The 9,763-nt window shown below is 40.8% G+C and overlaps 1 long non-coding RNA gene across 1 annotated transcript; it reads left to right on the forward strand.

Moving 5' to 3' along the window:
- The first annotated feature begins 2,137 nt into the window (after window positions 1–2,137).
- LOC129208825 (uncharacterized) lies at window positions 2,138–7,117 on the forward strand. Its single transcript, XR_008577896.1, has 4 exons — window positions 2,138–2,412; window positions 3,869–3,963; window positions 5,673–5,784; window positions 6,950–7,117. It is a non-coding gene; the product is annotated as an uncharacterized LOC129208825 (long non-coding RNA).
- Window positions 7,118–9,763: the final 2,646 nt, after the last annotated feature.

Genomic DNA, 9,763 nt, shown 5'->3' on the forward strand with positions numbered 1-9,763 from the left:
TCTGGTCTCTAGTCCGTGGTTAGGGTGCTTACCTGGGAGGCTGGGACACCTGTGAAAGGCAATCTTTCACTGCTTGTTTTTCTTAATGGTTGCAGAATATTTGAGCAATCTTGGGTAAAAGATCATCTGTGTTAAAGATGGCTTGAATGACATGGTTTTCCCTGAATGTGGGAAAGGCTCCTGAGCGAGTCAGGGCTGAGTCATGGGAAGATTATGCTACTTCTACGTATGAGACCTAGCTTATTTGTGTTCCAAGAGTTATGCCCCAAAGAAGTGTTTTGCCGCAGCAGGACGCTGCTGCAGCTGGAGGCAAGGTTTGAGGAGGTGCTGACCCGTATCATCACAGAGGTGATGGAGCCCCATGGAGCCTGCTATGCATGGATGAACCCCACAGGCTTTCAATTCAATGATCAGAAGGTCTGTGAAGTTACACTTTTTAACTACAGTTTGAACTTTGTGTTTCAGTAGTCTTGGGAATTTTTTTTATTAGGCCTTTCAGTTTAGACTAATAATTACAAAGAATTGTATATGTAGGATACTTACCCTTATGTAGTCCTCTTCAGTTTCATCCTCACACTGAGGATAGAGGAGTGATATTTATCTCTAATTTTAGGGAAGAAAATCTGAAGCACAGACAGGCTGAAGTCACACACTAGGCCTATAGTGAGCTAAAATTACCCAGATCTTGATGTTCACCAAGTAGTCATAGTTTCAGCTCCATGATTGTTTTGTCATACTTAATGTATGAATAGCTATAGAGACTCCTTTCCCCACAACATTACCACACAAATGAGAGAAAGAGGGGCATGTAGTAGATGAGGGAATGGAAGGATAGTTCAATACATAGTGTATCCTAACGTAGGATTTAAAGGTGAGGAGAGAAGAGCAGAAGATATGGGAGAGTTTTCAGGTCTAGTAAATAGCACTGTAAAGGTGAAAAGCTGTGGATGCATGGCCCGACAGGAGGAGCTGTAAGGTGTCAAAGCCAGAATCAAGTCTAAATAGAGCTTTGTGAGTGAGTGACTCCAAATCCCATCTTCTTTTTCTATTAGAAGTGCAAAGTGATGAGAAAGTAAGGAGGAGGTAATCATAGAAACATTGCTGTAAGACAAGAGTATGGAATAATTACATAGGAGGTAAAGGGATATAAGAATTGAGATATTTGTTTTCCAAAACTGTTTCTCAGACTGTATGGTGTGACAGGTGCACCTGCTCTCAGTTAACAGTACTTTGGTTCAGGCATCACCCACAAATAGGCCTGGCTGAAGCCAGCCTGGCTGCACAAGCCTTGAGGAACTGTATCTTCTCAGGAACCTAAGGAATTTAGGTCATGTCTTATCTGGGGCTAACAGTACCAGGCTGAGCTGGGACCGGAGGAAACTGAAGCAGCTGCTACAGAGGCACACCTGCACGTACACCAAAGGGGAGATTGGCTACGAGTCAATCACTTCACGTTACAAATAGCTGTTGGCCGCAGAGCCTGTTGAGCTCTCCTCATGGCAGCGGGCCCGCTGCACGGCGGTGATCTCCCCTTAAGCAGGGATGCCTCTTGGGGCTGCTCCGTGAGGTCGAGAGACCCCTTGCATGGCATCTGATATCTACAGCGAGGTAAGCAATGTTTTATATTAGATCTAAAGCACATTGTATACAAACTAGCTTAATTATTAGAAGTGTAGTAAGTAGTAGAGTGTTTGATCACCATTTAATTATTGTTTAATAATTTAATGATAATTCGATCATTGTGTAATAAAACCTTTTGGTTAACCCCACAATGATGACTTATCTTAATAATTCACCTGTGACATATGGAAATCAAGGTCAGTTAACAGGACAAAAGGTCACTTGCATGACTTCACGAAACATTGGCGCTTTTCCTTTTGCTAGTAATTTGTTAATATTTGTGGGTAATAACCTTTTTCTTCTAAACCACTAGAAATATGGAATATGATGTCTGTAAACACAAGGATTGTCAAGTCTCTGATATCCTAGGTTAAGGTACTTGTAACAGCTCATGTTTTCTCAGTTTACATAAAAGTTATAATGAAAGTCTTTGCTTAATATTTTAACCTGTGTTTGCAGTATGGAAAATCCCAAAGAAAATGGTGCTGCTTGAGTAATATGAAAAGGAGTGCAATACCTTGCTATTTAAAATAACTGAAGGACCAGTAGTAAAGAGCATGAATCTAATACAGCTTATAGGGAACCGTGGCTGGGGTTACCTGCTGCCAGCTTAGTACCAACCTCCTGCCCTGTGCCAGCTATAATGGAGTACAGGAAGTGCTAGAAAAACCTGTCTTCACTTGTATTTGGTTTATATTTTCTCAGAAATTCTGCTGCAAACCAAATAGTCTTCAACTGAAAATGCTAAGGACATGTTTTGAAATGTGCTGTTGAAATACAGTATACGGTTGGGTAAGTCTCTTCAGCTTCCTGTGAACTTATCGGAGAACCTTGCTTTTCTTCTTCCCAAGAGGAGGAAATCCTCTGCTCAACTATTGACCTGATTTGAAAACTCTCTGTGATACTGCTGAGTGTCAGATTGCCTGAGTTGCTTCACTCTCCATCTCCTGGAGATGGGGGGGGGGGGGGCGGGAAGGAAGGTATCTGTGTTTGTCATATGAAGTTCCACCCAGAAATTTTGTGGGGCTGGAAAGTAATTTACAATGAAGAATTCAAAATGGTATTACAAACTGCCGCAGTTGGCACATGGGGATAAATGGCTGATCTAGAAGCCATTCAGATGGGTTTCCCAGTCACCCAACTGAATTGCATTCGGAAGTACTTAAAAATACTAGCAAATATTTATCTATTTTCCCATATTGGGAGCTTAAACTCTGCAGGTGTAGGTGGAGCGTGCGTGCCAGGGCCAGCTCAGTCTGTTTCTGTGAGCTCCTTTTCCTGTTATCTATTACTTGGAATTAGATGTTAATTGGAGTTCAGAATTCAATTTTGTACAAGATGCAACCCAAAGCAGAAGACCTAAACAAACTGTAGAAAATCTGACCCACTAAGGGCTGAACTAGTGACTTCTATGAGTGTGTGTTGCAAGGTGCCAGCCCACCAAAGTAAGCTGGGTTATGTCCACTAAGCAGTAAAACACAGCACTGCTCAATTGTAATGCTTTTGGAGTTTAATGACAAGTTTGTGTTAATACAAAATGGAAACTAAAGCCCTTCCATCTGTTACTCCTTGATGAAACTGTTTATTTCAAGACTATATTCTGCTGCATGTGAATGGTAATGGTTTACATGCAAATGCACGCTCAACACTCCATAACTTGTATAGCCTGGAGCATAGAATTAGCTCTTATCTTAATTGGAATTAATTTTGTAACAGTGCAAGGTGTTCGGATAGACAGCCCCACAGATCAAAGCTCACAGCATGATTATTTGGGGAAAAATGCAAAATATGTGCAAGAAAATTGTTTCAGCAAAAATCCTGTGTACTAAAGACCTACACAGGTCTAAGGTAGATGCCCTTTGATAACACAGTCTGTACAGTCCATCACAACTTCTGGTTCAGTTTGTGAAATGGCTGTATTATTGCATTCCTCAGCATACATCAAGTCAAGCCGTAGGCTGTATCACATATATTCCAGACTAGGAGCAATGCAGAGTCATTAAACATTGCTGTCTCCCATTGCAACACGAACGCACTGGAAAAATGAAGCTGGACTGCAGAAATCAGTTCAGCTAAGCTTGCCTCCAAGCAATGGATTTTAAGCAGTAAAATTTTGTCAGGAGTGTAATACAGATCAAGGGTAATGCCACCTCTTAAATATCATCAAGCCTGATACACTAGGAGTACAAAGAACCTGTAGAGGAACAAGCAGGGGAAAGAAATACAAGTACATGATATTGTCTTGCAGGGATCTGGTTTAACTGAAGGCCCAGTTATGAAGAAGGAAAACAGGTGAATAGAAGAGTTGCAAACTGCATGATTTGGAAACCACATGCAAAAAAAGTAAGCATAAAACCTGTCCAGGTTTCAGCTGGGATAGAGTTAATTTTCTTCCTAGTAGTGGGTATAATGCTGTGTTTTGGGTTTAGGATGAGAATAACGTTGATAACACACTGATGTTTTGGTTGTTGCTAGGCAATGTTTATACTGTGTCAAGAACTTTCCAGCTTCTCACACTGCCCTGCCAGTGAGGAGGCTGGGGGTGCACAAGAAGCTGGGAAGGGGACACAGGCAGGACAGCTGACCCCAACTGGCCAGTGGGATATTCCATACCATATGATGTCATGCTCAGTATATAACTAGGGGGAAGCTGGCCAGGGGTTTAGACTGTGACCTGGAAGCTAGCTGGGCATCGGTGGTCTGTGGGTGATGAGCAATCACTTGTTTTGTATATTCTGTCATTATTATTATTATCTTCCTTTTCTGTCCTATTAAACTGTCTTTATCTCAACCCATGAGTTTTAACTTTCCCCCCCGCCCGATTCTCTCCCCCCATCCCACTGTGGGAGGGGAGTGAGTGAACGACTGTGGGGTGGTTTTACCTGCTGGCTGGGTTAAACCACAACAAAACCTAAGGAATGCTGAGGAGTTGTAACAAAACTGAGGAAGGAAAATTAATGCTTTTTGTTGGCTAAAAGAGAGTGAAAGCATTTGGGAGACAAAATCTCCATCAACTAACAGGACTGTAAAAAAGTGAACTATAACCCAGAATGACCGTGAGAATTCCCTTTCTCATGAGGGAGCGTTGGCATAGGATGTGTATCAGTTCCTCAGGGCTCAAAATTACCATAGGCTGTATGTACGTGTATCTTCAGAGGATCTGAACCTGATCAAGTGTAAGCAGGAAGCCTGTGGGGTAACCTGGACCACTCAGATTCCAGGCTAGCACTCCCAAAAACGTACCACAGGCTGGCTGGTATGCTAGGTTCCTAGGCTGCCTGAAAGACAGTGTTACAATACTTGCAGAATTTTTTTTTTGTAGTTTCTGCTTGTTTTTAGTGTGTAAACTCTCAGGTATTTTATCTTTGAATTTTCACCAATGGAATATTTTAGTGATGGAAATGAAATGCTGAAAAATGGATATGGAAAAAGGAAGAAGACAGCACCTGTGACATCAGGGGCACGGATGTTTTATTGAATTAACATACTAGTTTCCATCACTCGGTTCTGATTTGTGTGCTGTTATGGCACAAATCCACTTGGAAAAGTCCGAAGTTGGAGCTGAAGTTTGGAAGAGGCACTAGGAACATGCAGTGCTTGCAGGAAATGCTGCTGTGATTTTGTGGGCTCTCCCACAAAGACTTCTCTGTTTGAATTGGTACTGAGTCAATATTGGCACAATGTCAGAAAGCAGTACGACTATACTTGAGATGATATGCAAACTCACACCTATCCTGACACCAAGGATTCTAGGTCTCATTTGCTGCTGTCTTACCCTGGCTGTGGCATGACTCTCCATATACACTTGGTTTGAAATCCTACTGAACTCCTATTTGAAATCGAGAATGACAGATGTTCATATGAGTAAAAGTAAACCTCAGTTCAAAACGCATACATAACACATGAGGTTTGGGGGCTCTATCCTGGCTAAATACCGGATCAGATATTAAAACCTGAAAGACTAAAAAAAAAAAGAAAAATTAGATATGAAGCTGGTAGGCTTCCTGTAATTTTAACTGGAGAAAATATCATTGTTTTCCTCTCTGTATCAGCTGCACAGCATGGCTTCTGTGCTTACCTTAGGAACTGCATGCTGGAGTGGGTCCAATTCCAGGCTGGCTTTAGGTTTCCTAAACTGAGCTGACTGAAAGCCAGTATTAAAAGGTATGTATATAATAGAACATACATATAATAAATATATGTAATATAGTATGTTGTGTTACATGTTTCTGCATACTTTTCCTCTTGTAAACTCTTAAGGAAAATGGCCGCAGTTACATTCTGCTCTAGAGAAGCAGTCAGGCAAATTGTGACATATTTTTTACTTTACCAGTAAACTGTTTTAATGTACTTTTGATGTGAAATGTGTTACAAAGATATAGAGAAGAGTCCTAGTCAGAAGTCTTCAGGCTCTTAGATCTACCCTCCTGGTAGGAATCCATGCTACAGCTAAGCTGATCTAACGAGGATCAAAGAAAGCCTGGCTGGAAGCGAAGGGTGGAAAGGAGAGAGTGGCCTTGTCCCTTTTTGGCAGGAGCTATACTGTGAACCTCTCTATGGGAGTATCAGATGTAATGCTGCTGAAGCTGAGCAGAAGTGTGCTTTTTATGGAGGGCCTGTTAACATCTCTGTTTCAATAAACTCTAAGGGAAGCAATAATTTCATGTGCAAATTACATCTAGTTCTGTAACTTAGAAATTCACATATCCTCCTTTTGAAAATGCTTTCTGTATCTAATGTAACTGTATATTTTTACGTTTGGGGTGACAATAATTAGCACTCTTCAGATTAAGCTTTGTCACTTGTTTGAACCAACCGCATATGAGGTATTATACAGAATTAAAGGGAAGAAATAGTGGGTTAAGGAATTACATAAATACTGTGCTAGAGCTAGATTTTCATCCTTGCATAAAGTACAAGAGAATGACTTCTTAGTATTCAAGTTCAATTGTGAATGTTCATTTGTGAGACTTATGACTACATAACTGTACATAGCCACAGAAATGGGAACATAGTAATATACCAAAACAGGGTGACCTCTGTTTTTGTGGGGTTTTGTGGTGGTGGTGGTTTTTTTTTTTAATCATGAGCCACTTCTTTATGAGGGACATATCAACAGCATGACCAGTATTTACTATTGCACATGGACATCCTGTTTGATATTTCAGAAACTGTTACATCTGTGCCATGTAATTCCTTCACACATGTGTCTACAATATATGGTCCACATGAAACCATTATTATTTCTTCATGTACTTGTGATTCTCACCATCTCAGTTTTTTGTTCAGGGATGTTGTAAAATTCAGTGGGTTTTATGATTTTTGTCAGGTTGAACAAAAGCAAGGACAAGGTTCACTGCTCTTTTCTGAAAAAAGTGCTCGCCTTCTGTCATCTACTTTCTTCTTCAAGAATGGAGATATGTGTCTTCCTTCAGGAGTGGAGACATGGGTGTCCCTCTCTCCGAGAGTACCAGGAATCCCTTTCCCTGTGGAGGCGTGAGAGAAGCAGACCAGGTAAGAACCCCACAGCCAGAGAACGTGGCGTTGAATGAATAACGAAGCCTTAATCGCAACATTCCTGTTGCTAACAAAATTTTGCCCAGTGCTTATTTCTTGTCTCGGAGGCAGTTTGGGAATTCAGAGTCCATCAAGATGCCTGTGGAAGTCAAAACTATTGTTTTGGGCTGCCTACGTTTCCAAGCAGGCTATACTATGTTGCTTACACTTGGATCACTTTTTAGGTTTTCATTTGTCTGTTTTCATAACCACAATAACTACACATAAGCTGGGATTTTGATGTAACAGCATACTTTCATCAGAGACACATGCGCAGGCAAATATGGGGGTTTGATTTCTTCTTGACTTGGTTTCAGTGGAATCTCTTCTCCTGTTTTAAGGTCTCCAGTGTTCAAAATTCTACCCTTCTCTAACAAAATTATAAATATTCTCACAGATACTCATGCAAATCTACAGCTTGAATCAAAACCAATCTCTCTAATGAGAGACTTCATTTGTCTCGGGCTTTAATACGTCAGCTTCACATGGATCTCCAAACAAGTTCCCCTTATTCCACTGAAAGGGAAAGAAACTCACTCTAACCATTTACAAAGTGTTTTCAATATATTAAAAAGTTCTAATCTGTCACTTAGTCATAAACATCTGTTTTTACAGAAAATTTTCCATTAATGGTGGTGTTATGCAACTTGGTGAATTTTTACTGATAAAACATGCTGCCAAAGCTACTACACTATGATAATCTTTTTCTTTTGCTGACAAGACCATTTGCTGCCCATAAGAGCTTTTGCAGGAAGAGTCATTTGCTCCAGACAAAGCTCCAAAAGAGCGTGGGCTTGGAGGTTATCATTACTGTGGAAAAATTTCCAGAAATGAAATATGTTAAGCAAATGCCTCGTTCCCTGACTGTCTGAAAATGGCAGCTAGTAAGGTTTCCATACAATGGTTTCCTTGTCAGAAAAATATTTCATGTGCTGCCATAGCTAGCCCAGTTTTCTGTTTATGAATGCAGTGTCAAAGGTGTGGGACTTCTATGAATCCATCTATTTATCCAGCCTCAGTGGCTAGAAGTGAGCCAAACGTGGACCTTAGTTAAATCCATGGAACATTCTAATTGACTTCAAAGGGACCACAACTGGGTCTGGAATAAATACTGGGCTGGTTGCAGCAGTACAAGTTTCCTCATACATCCCTTCCAGCCTAAGCATGATACTCAAAGGGCTTTTCCACATGAGAAAATAACAGTACTTAAGTTGCAGAAATACATTATTTTCCAAATCCTGCTGGAAGAAGCAACCAGTTGTAGAGGTCACTGTGTCCTCATCGGATGGGAGCAGCAGCTCCTCTGAATGGCTCCTAACCTGTTTCAGTCAAAATTACTCTGGCTAACACAGCTGTCCTGATAAAGCTTTGATGTGGCCACTTTCGGCTGGCATGAGCCAGGGAAGTTAACTGAGCTCTACCAGCATGCTGAGAGCTCAGTGGTCCCCGGCTGCCTTTGTGTGTGAGGTACTCTGTGGGCACACCTTAATTTTTCCATCTGCCCGCACAGTGAGCATCTAACTACATCAAAACCTGTGCTGATGTTTAGCTTTGCCTGTTAATCAGAAATGTCTTTATTAGTGAGCCTTAAGATAGCTGGGAATAAACTTCTAATTTATGCTAAACCACAATAAGCCATTCTTAAATTGAAATATTTGCGTTCACCTGCTTTGGACTGCTTTAAGTTTAGCTTTCTCCCATGGGTGCAGCCTTGGCTTCTGTGGTGTGAGTTAAAATTTTGATGGGAGGTGGGGAGAAAAAAAGGAATTTATTTTCTTTAGTTCCATCACAGCTGTTGTATTTCAATAACTGGCTATGATGGTATGTTAAAGCTGTATGGTGGAGAAAAAAAAACAGCCCTTGTGCTGAAAGGAGTTGGTGAGTGAGTAGGACGTATGCTTTAAGAGTCATGAACACATCCATCAAAATTAGTTTAGTTCAAAATTGCCTGTTACAAAGCATACGTATGAGGGAAGCAAGCGTTGGAAAGGAGGTTCTGAGACCCTGTTCACAGCTGCAAAGAAGTTTATTCCCTGCCCAAGTTGTATAATGGTGTGATTCAGTCAGTAATGTTATTTTGACAAGTGTCTTGGCAGAAAAAAAATAATTGGAAAATGCTAGACCTTTTTATTTTTCATTTTTATTATTTTGTCTCTTTAAATGCTTCCATGTGAGCAACTTCACTCATCTTTAAAGAATGCATGTAGGAAAAAAGATGTTTAGTGAGGCGTTCAGCTAGGACTGCTTGCACTAGGAAAGGTCAACATGAACAGATTATCCTTCCTCACAACTTTTTGTAGAATTTTATTGAAGGAAATGTGTATTAGATGCAACAAAACAGGAGTTAATACCCTACCTTGCCTGGAAAATATGTTTTCTGCATGTGTTATGAATTCCTGGTGAAAACAATCAGTTTCTGGCTTTACAACCGATGTTACGCTGAACGCTTACAACTTCCTTGATTTGGTTTTGCTGCCTCCGTGGCAGCCAGTCCCTCAGGAGATGATGCATCGCAAACGAAAGCCCAGGCTGCCCATGTGATGGGTGGAGTTATTTTTTCCTGTTTGTTTTGGTTTTTATGAAACAG

This window comes from Grus americana, chromosome 7 (genome assembly GCF_028858705.1).
Source record: "Grus americana isolate bGruAme1 chromosome 7, bGruAme1.mat, whole genome shotgun sequence".
NCBI lineage: Eukaryota > Metazoa > Chordata > Aves > Gruiformes > Gruidae > Grus > Grus americana.